Source organism: Arvicola amphibius, chromosome 5 (assembly GCF_903992535.2).
Source record: "Arvicola amphibius chromosome 5, mArvAmp1.2, whole genome shotgun sequence".
Lineage (NCBI taxonomy): Eukaryota > Metazoa > Chordata > Mammalia > Rodentia > Cricetidae > Arvicola > Arvicola amphibius.
In genome coordinates this window covers 134849600-134858422 of record NC_052051.1, presented here as the reverse complement: position 1 = coordinate 134858422, position 8823 = coordinate 134849600, and positions in this window count along the sequence as shown.

Sequence of the window (8823 nt, the reverse complement as noted above, 5' to 3'; positions counted from 1 at the left end):
TTTGGCCAATTACAGAGGAGCAAGGGTCAGTTGCTTTTAGGAATCACCGGCATTTCCAAGAAGTGGAAAGTGAGGAAAACAAGCAGTTGTTTTCAGTCTATCAAGACTTTGTTACTTGGCAGATAAGGCCGGACATTCCTAAAAGGACAATGTGGAATGGGGCTTGGAAAAAGAACATGAACACAGAGAAGCAGATTGTTGACTATGTAGGAAAACAGCCCTTGAAAGATAAATTTCCTGGTTCCTGACTCCACAAATGCAGCCTGAAATAAAGTCACACAATACCTTGTCTGAGTTCCTGTGCAGATGCCAATTTTAGTCTCACCCAAGACAAAAACCGATGTGACCCCCCTCTGACCGTAACCTTCTTTCTTCACAATAGATTCATGTTCCTTAATTCTTGTCATTCTCAGCTTCCCTGTCAAGGCGGAGATTTGGTCAGGCTTGGGCTTGACAGGTCCTACACAGGCTGTCTCAACCACGGCCAGTTCACATGTGGAGCTGCCCTGCTGTGTCCAGAAGATACTGTATAGTTGTAGTTACCCATGACTCTGCCCCTTACACTCTTTTTGCTCTTTCTTCCACAGCAATTGCTGTGCTTTTTGAGTAGAAATACAAATATTACATTTAGTTCTGGACATTTGTCAGTGTTTTATTCTAAGAATCTTGGCCAGTTGTGGGTATCTGTATTGATTATAACCTACGGCAAATATGAGCTTCCATGATAAGGGTTAAGCAATGTCTTAATCTATGGGTCTCATGGAAAATCATCAGGAGCTGTTTAATGTTATGTCCTTTAGCAGAATAATAGTAGCAGGTTCTCACCAGGGTGTAAACCAGCATAGCCTAAAGATATTGTTCCGATATGGTACTAAGCAAGGGTATCATCTTGTGGAGCTATGCTAAATCCAACCAGGCAGTAGTTGGTTACTACCATGATATTCTTGTCACTATTCCAATGGTGGATGTATCTTACCTGTCAAGTCAGTATTGTACCTCACAGAGTTCATACCTGAATATGATTAATGTTTCATTTTCTCCTCTGCCACTGTGTCTAGAGCATTCCAGCAGTAGGAAAGATAACCAATAGGGATTGAGTTTCTGGTCAGCATCAGTTTGATTTCTCCATATTCTGTAACTCAGGAACATGGTATATTCACTAGCAGGATGTTACCATCATGTTCTGGAAAGGAACCAAAACACTGAGAATGGCCTCTAAGGATCGGGTTCATCACTGGCCAACAAGTCCATAAAAGCTAAGTAATTCCTGGGTCTGGACTTTTACTTGTTACCTTGTGGTGTCTAGCAAGGACATTGTTGCCCCAGTAGAGGGTATCTCCATCATGATTTTAATCTCTGTGCACATATATTTAGGAGGCATCTGCATTATCATGTTACATGTGACATTTTGAAAATTGTTTAGTGTTATTTATCCCTTCTACTCTCCCCTATTCTCACCTCCCAGTTCAATTTATTTTTCTTTGTCCATAATTCTCTTTTAAATGCCATCTTCTTTGTCTCGTAATTATCACTCCATGGCACCATGTAATTTCAAAACCTCTGTGAGTATTCCCAATGGAAAATACAAATCTGAAGGATGGAAGCTAAGATCTACACATGAGAGGGATTAAATGATACTTTTCTCTCTGGGCCTCTGTCACCTCACTCTGAATAATTTTTTCCAGCTCCATCAATTTCTCCATGAATTTCATAGTTTCTATTTTGTTAACAGATGAGTAACGTTCCATTCTGTAAATCTGCACATTTTCCTCATCCGTCCATCAGTTGATGGGCATCTAGGTTGTCCCCATTTCTTGGGTATTGTGAGTAGAGCATGAGCGATGGATAAGCAATAGCTCAACATTAGGAGAGGAAGTCATTTGGGAATATCACCATGTGTAGTACAGCTGGATCATGTAGTTAAATCTATGTTCCCTTTTCGTGGAGCTTCCACACATTACCTTAGTCACTTCCCAGTGTGCCCTCCCACCAGCGGGGACTGAGTGTTCTACTTCCCACCTCCACAACAGCATTTGTTGACATTTGGATTTTTGTTTCTAGGCACTCTGACTGGGGTGACGTCAAATCTTAAAGTTGTTTTGAACTATGTTTTCCTGATGGATATTTCTTAGGCATTTGCAGGTCATCTTTTCAGAACTCCTTATTTATTTTATGCTCCATTTTTAGATTGGGTTGATTGTTTTCTTGATATTTATTTATTTATTTTTTACAGATTTTAGTTTCCAATCCCTGTCCATTACACAGTTAGTAAAGATTTTTCCCATTCTGTAAGTTGTCTCTTCACTCAAGTGATAGTGTCTTAAAAATATTTTGAGAGAGCATCTTCCTTTGTATGCCATGTAGGTCTAGTATCCATGTAGCACTATGTAGTAAAGACTGATCTTGAGCTCCGGGTGATTTTCCTACCTTAGCCTCCTGACTGCTGATATTACAGCAGGGAATCTCCATGTTTGCCTGGCTCAGAACCTCATTCGTGATTTTGTGAGCTTATGAACATTGGGTATACATTAAATAGCTCCCGTGGATGGAGACTGGTAGGGTGTAAAGTGCCCAGACAAAGCAATTTCAATGTTTGTGAGTTCCCATAAGACATAACACACAGATTACTTATAACACCTGTTTGTAGGAACTCAAGTGCATTGTAAGCTACCATGCAGGGAGAACACGGAGTAGCATCTGGTCACAAGAGGGAAAGACCAGCTAATAGCAATGAAGATACCTGCCATGGTCAATTATGCCATGGGAGCTCATTTTTAGGGTTTTACTTTAGGTGGGTTTTGTTGTTGCTGTTTTCCCTGCAGAAAGTAATCCAAAGTGTACTCAAAAGAATGAAATCTTGCAGAAAGATGTATTCCATTTTGTAGAATTTGGAAAACTAAAATATGTACACCACACCTTTGATACCTACCTACTCAGGTTCAAAGGGCAATTGCCTTGAGTTAGGAAAAGGCTGATTTTTTTATGGCAATGACACATGTCTCTCTTGGCAGCACCAATCTACTCCAGAAAACATGATGGACACAAAAGAAACTCCACATGGAGATCACTTTCTTTGTGACAAAAGTAAGCCACTGGGCAAGAAAATGCCCCTTCCTTGACTGCTGAGAGTATGCTGTCCTAATTAAACAAGCGGGACACAAAAGAAAGTGACTGTCAAACATTGTCAAAACAAGGAGGAAAAGCCCTTCAGAATTTCCTGCTTCATTGAAAAGTCTATTGGATATGCTAGACCTGTAGGCCAAAGATGGATACCCCAATGTTGCACAGGAACTTTAGATGACTGTCCAGGCATAATCATGCTGTGTATGAGCATAAGCACATACAGACTCACTGTAAGGCAGCCCCTGTCCAATCTAAAGGAACAATGGGGACAACCTTACAGGAAACCAGAGCTGCAGAACTTTGTTCAAACTGACTTTATATATATTCTAGGAAAAGCTGAATAAAGAAAATGTCCCAAAGGGGAAGCTAAGACTATTTAAATAAACACCTTTGCCTGATTCGCTGTTGAAGGTGACAGTTACCCACAGGGCACAGACAGAATGTGCCTGAAGCACACAAACACTATTATATCTTTTCAGTTTTTCCCTCTCATTATATCAGTTATAGCTCCTGGATCTGTGAATCAGACACCAGTGTGACAGTTGTCTGCAAGGTCTTTCCATGAATATGAACACAGGGAATGAGAAGGCTGTGACACAGCAGGCATTACAAAAGGAAGCCTGCCTAAATGACAGCTGTCACCGCACCCTGACACAGCTCAGGTTCTCACAGATGGAGAGAAGATCTTAGCACTCCTGCTTGACAGTAAAGAAAACCATAGTGAAGAAGATCCTTCAGGCACAGATTTCCACAGCCAGCTACAACAGAAACAGCCAGCAGAGAGAGCTCTTCTCTGCAGGCCAGAGACTTCTGGATCTAAGGGATTAAATCATTGACCCTGAACTAGGTAGCAAAATGAGACTAAGATACAACAACCTCAGGCACATTGCAGAGACATTTCATCACCTGAAATATCCAATTGCAACAATGTTAAAAAGAGAGGAATAGGAAACATCAAAACCTATGTCTAGATCATTTCCTTTAGGCCTACCTCAACTTGAAGTATTTGCTAAGACCATCTACTGTGTAGTCCTGTCCACCTCCCACCAAAGCACCATAGCTTTCAAGCAGAGAATCTTCACTCTCAGGGCATGTTCTAAAAGTCTTGTTCCCTATCCGTTCTTTAGAGAAGAGAGGTGATGAGGGTTAGAAGTTAGATCTGAATGCCCCCGTCCCCTTACCTGAGAATCCCGTGTCCAGTGTATGTGCTCACTCTAGTTCAGTTGCAGGAGCCACCATCCAGTGTGCTCCAGGTTCTTTACATGAACCCACCCCTGCTCCCTAGGCAGGACTTATATCATCTTCTAGGTTCTGCCTCTCCCCTCTCAGAGTGATTTGGTCAATCATGAAGGAGCATGGATCTAGTATCTTTTCAGAATCACCTTCATTTACAAGAAAAGGAAAGTGAAGTAGCTTCAACAGCTGTTCTTACTCTATCAACATCATTTCTTGGCAGAAAAGCCTGGACAGCCCTAAAATAACATTGTGGAACAGTGCTTGGGAAAAGATGGTGAAAACAGAGAAACAGCTTATTAGCTGGGCTGGAGAGAAACCTTTGAAATACAGTATTCTCAGTATTGAGATTTCTTCTTGATGGGTTTTTCCTGTGACTATTATGAAATGACCTTCGTTGTCTCTTTTGATTGATTTTAGCTTGAACTCTACTTTGTTAGATATTAGGATAGCTACACCTGCTGGTTTCTTAGGTCCATTTGATTGGTATATTTTTTCCCAACCCTTTGCTCTGAGATGATGTTTGTCTTTGAGGCTGAGATGTGTTTTTTGTATGCAGAAGAAGGAAGGATTCTGTTTTCATATCCAATCTGTTAGCCTGTGCCTTTTTATAGGTGAAGTGAGTCCATTTACATTAAGGGATATTAATGACCAGTGATTGCTATCTCCTGTTAATTTAGTTTTCATTGTTGGTGATGTTAATTTGTGCGTTTTCTCATTTTTTTTGGGATTTGCTGCTATGAGACCATCAGTTGTCTGTGTTTTTGTTGGTGTAGCCAACTTTCTTGGGTTGGTGTTTTCCTTCTAGTATTTTGTGTAGGGCTGGGTTTGTGGCTAGGTATTGGTGAAATGTAGTTTTGTCATGAAATATCTTGTTTTGTCCTTCTATGGTGATTGAAAATTTTGCTGGGTATACTAGTCTGGGCAGGCATCCATGGTCTCTAAATGTCTGCATAACACTTGACCATGACCTTCTGGCTTTCATTGTCTCCAATGAGAAGTCAGGTGTAATTCTGATAGGTCTACCTTTATGTGTTACTTGGCCTTTTCCCTTTGCAGCTCTAAATAATCTTTCCAGGGTCCAATGGATGGTGTATGCTTTGTATTTTGATTATTATGTGGCAAGAAGACTTTTTTTTTTTGATCCAGCCTATTTGATGTTTTATAAGCTTCTTGTATCTTCATAGGCACATCTTCCTTTAGGTTGGGGAAGTTTTCTTCTATGATTTTGTTAAATATATTTTTTGTGCTTTTGAGTTGAACTTCTTTTCCTTCTATACCTATTATTCTTAGATTTGGCCTTTTCATGGTGTTCCATATTTACTGGATATTTTGGGTTCAACTTTTGTTAAAGTTAATGTTTTCTTTAACTGATGAGTCTATTTCTTCTTTTGTATCTTCCGCGCTTGAGATTCTCTCTTCCATCTCTTGTATTCTGCTTTTCATGCTTGCGTTTGTGGTTCCTGATTGTTTTCTCATGATTTCTGTTTCTATAATCCCCTAGGCTTGTGTTTTCTTTCTTGTCTCTATTTCAGATTTTAAGTGTTGAATAGTTACTCCCCTTCTTGGGCAGCTACATGGTGTCTACCTCCTTGGGCAGCTACATTGCATCTTTTTGACTCTGCCTATTCTCTCTATAAATCTATGTTCAGATTTCCCACCTGACAATGCTCTGCTAAGTCATTGGTCAAAACAGCTTTATTCAACAACCAATAAAAGCAACACATATAGAGAGTAACATCACACATCATATTCTGTAGGTCTTTTAAGTGTTTGAATATTACCTATCATTGTGAAATACCTCTCTGTGCATCTAGCAAACCTAACATGACTGTAAATTTGTCAAACATTGGTGACTCTATCTGTAATTCTCAATAACCTATGTGCTTAAAGACTAAAGCCTCACAATATAAAAATAAACAACCTGTAAACAGATGTACAATATAAGTACAATGAATATGACATTGTGACAATATACAAAAATATTTTCACCAGAGCTAGAAATGTATAGTGCAATATGACAAAAATAACCTTAATTTGCATCAATATACAAAAATCCTAAACAGGAGTAGAAACATATATACAATATGACACAAATATTTTTACATTTGTATTAATATACAAAAATATTTTAATAGAAGTAGGAACATATATACAATATGACAAAAAGTAATTTCGAATTTATAACAATATACAAATTAAATAGGGAAAGAAATAATGTTATATTTGTATCAATATGCAAGAATCTATAACAATGAAAATGATCTAAAACTGATATTTGTTTATTTAATTATATTATTAGTTTACAAGTAGATATAATAATCTACCTCATTACCATATCATATATATCCCCTTTTTTTCTATTCCAAATGAGATTCCCAAGTCTAATCTTTATTGCTCTGCCCCCAACCCTTTAACAACTTATAACCATCTCATTACAGATGATAATTATCTGTATAACCCCAAGAAAAAACAAAAACTATACACCTCTCCTGATGGTAGAGGGGATGTTGTATTCTTAGAATTACTTCCAACTGTCTGGGGAGGGTGACAATATTGCTATGGGACTGCTCAGCAGATAAATACACTTGCTACCAGGCCTAAGGACCTGAATTGGATTATGGGGTACTTAATTAAACCAGATCAACTCAGATCTCATATTTCTGGCATTTATTCTCCTTCCACAAACCTGCCTGCAAGACCTCCCATGGCAGCGCAATGGACCTCACCATTGGCTAAGGAGGCAGCAAATCCGCAGTCTCCCTGGAGCCTCCTCTGTCTGTCTCACCCATAGCAAATCAGTTCCCAGACTTAATCTCTATTTCCAAATCCAATCACAACTGATCATTCTTCCTACATTATCTTCTTCACGACCTCCTCAATTCCAGCTTTGATAATGTCATCCACATTATTATTTATTTATTCATTTATTTATTTTTAAGTTTATTTAACATTTCCACTTCCTCCCATCCTCCCTTTTCCATCCCACTCTTCCCCCCCCCCCTCGCTTTCTTGGTTTGCTATGTACCGTCAATGTCTGTCTCAAGAAGCCTCTGAGGTCTCTCTAAGCCTTCTCTTTTGGTCTTCTCTCTTTGTTCACTCTCTTTGTCCCCTCAGTGTTGTAGCAAGCTGTGTTTCAGAGTTCCATCGAGGTTGCAGGAGGATAGGCAAGTTTGGGGCAGGATGGGGCTAGAAGTTTGCAGGGTCCAGTGGATGGTGTTGGGTAATAGGGGAGACTACCCACAGGGAACTCTCCTGCTGGCTGGCTAGAAAAGCAGAGGGAGTTGGCAGAGGGGCTCAGGGTTTTGTCCCACTTTGGAGGTACTAGAGAGTGGGGTGTCCCTCTGTGTGGTTGTTCACTCATCTAAGTTCCCTCAGAATCAGAGAAAGCTGTGTTTCAGGGTTCCACCAAGATTGTAGCCTTGTTTTTTGAGATACAGTTTCTCACTGACTTTTAAGCTCATCAATTGTCTTGACTACATGGCTTGTGATTTCTTTAGATCCTGCTATCACCACCTCCCAATGCTAACATTACAAGTACATGCCACCCTATCTGGTGTCCTTTATGGGCGTTGTGGGTCTGAGCAATCAACTGCCCATATCTTAATCACTGCTATTAATCACTAGCACCTTGAGGGAACCCATGAATCATTCAAACATGACACAGTTTGATGTAATTCATCTTATTTGTATCCTTTCTTAGTCCACCTAAATTACAATCTCTCCTGAAATGATTCACGGTATTTTCTCATTTTAAAAATTTTATTTACATAGGTTTTTACACTTGTTTGTTTATATCTATCTATCTATCTATCTATCTATCTATCTATCTATCTATGAGTGCACACATTCATAGTTTGTGTTTAGAGACCAGAGGGCACCTTGTAGGAGTTTATTCTCAACTTCTACAATGTGAATTCTGGAGACTGAATTCACATCTTCAGCCTTGGCAGGAAGCACCCTTAGGCACTAAGTCATCTGACTGGAACCCACAGTATCCTTTCTTATTGAGCTTTTAGTGTATGTTAAGTCCTTTGTATTTGTTGCTCAATATGAGAATATTACATATAAACACAAATTTAACTTAGGAAATGAAGCTATTGCTAGGATAGACAGGTAGCAGGATTATAGAAGTGATTTTTCAGCTTCATACTCAGGTTTGATCCTGCCATTGTCATTGTGATTGTATTACTAAGTCCTTACCTCATGCCAAGTCAATCCTTGTTTTCTGCTCTCCATGAATTTGTATTCTCTTTCTTGTATATTGTTCTCTTTTTAAATACACTCTCCTATTTCTTTTTTAAAGATTTATTTATTATATTAAAAAGTAAAGAAAAAGTGCTTGGATGTATTGCCTGCGTGTATGTAAGTGGGCATCATGTTTGGGACACCTGAAGGTGCCAATAAACTAATAATGGAGTTACAGATAGTTGTGAGCTACTAAGTGAGTTCTGGAATTTGAACCTG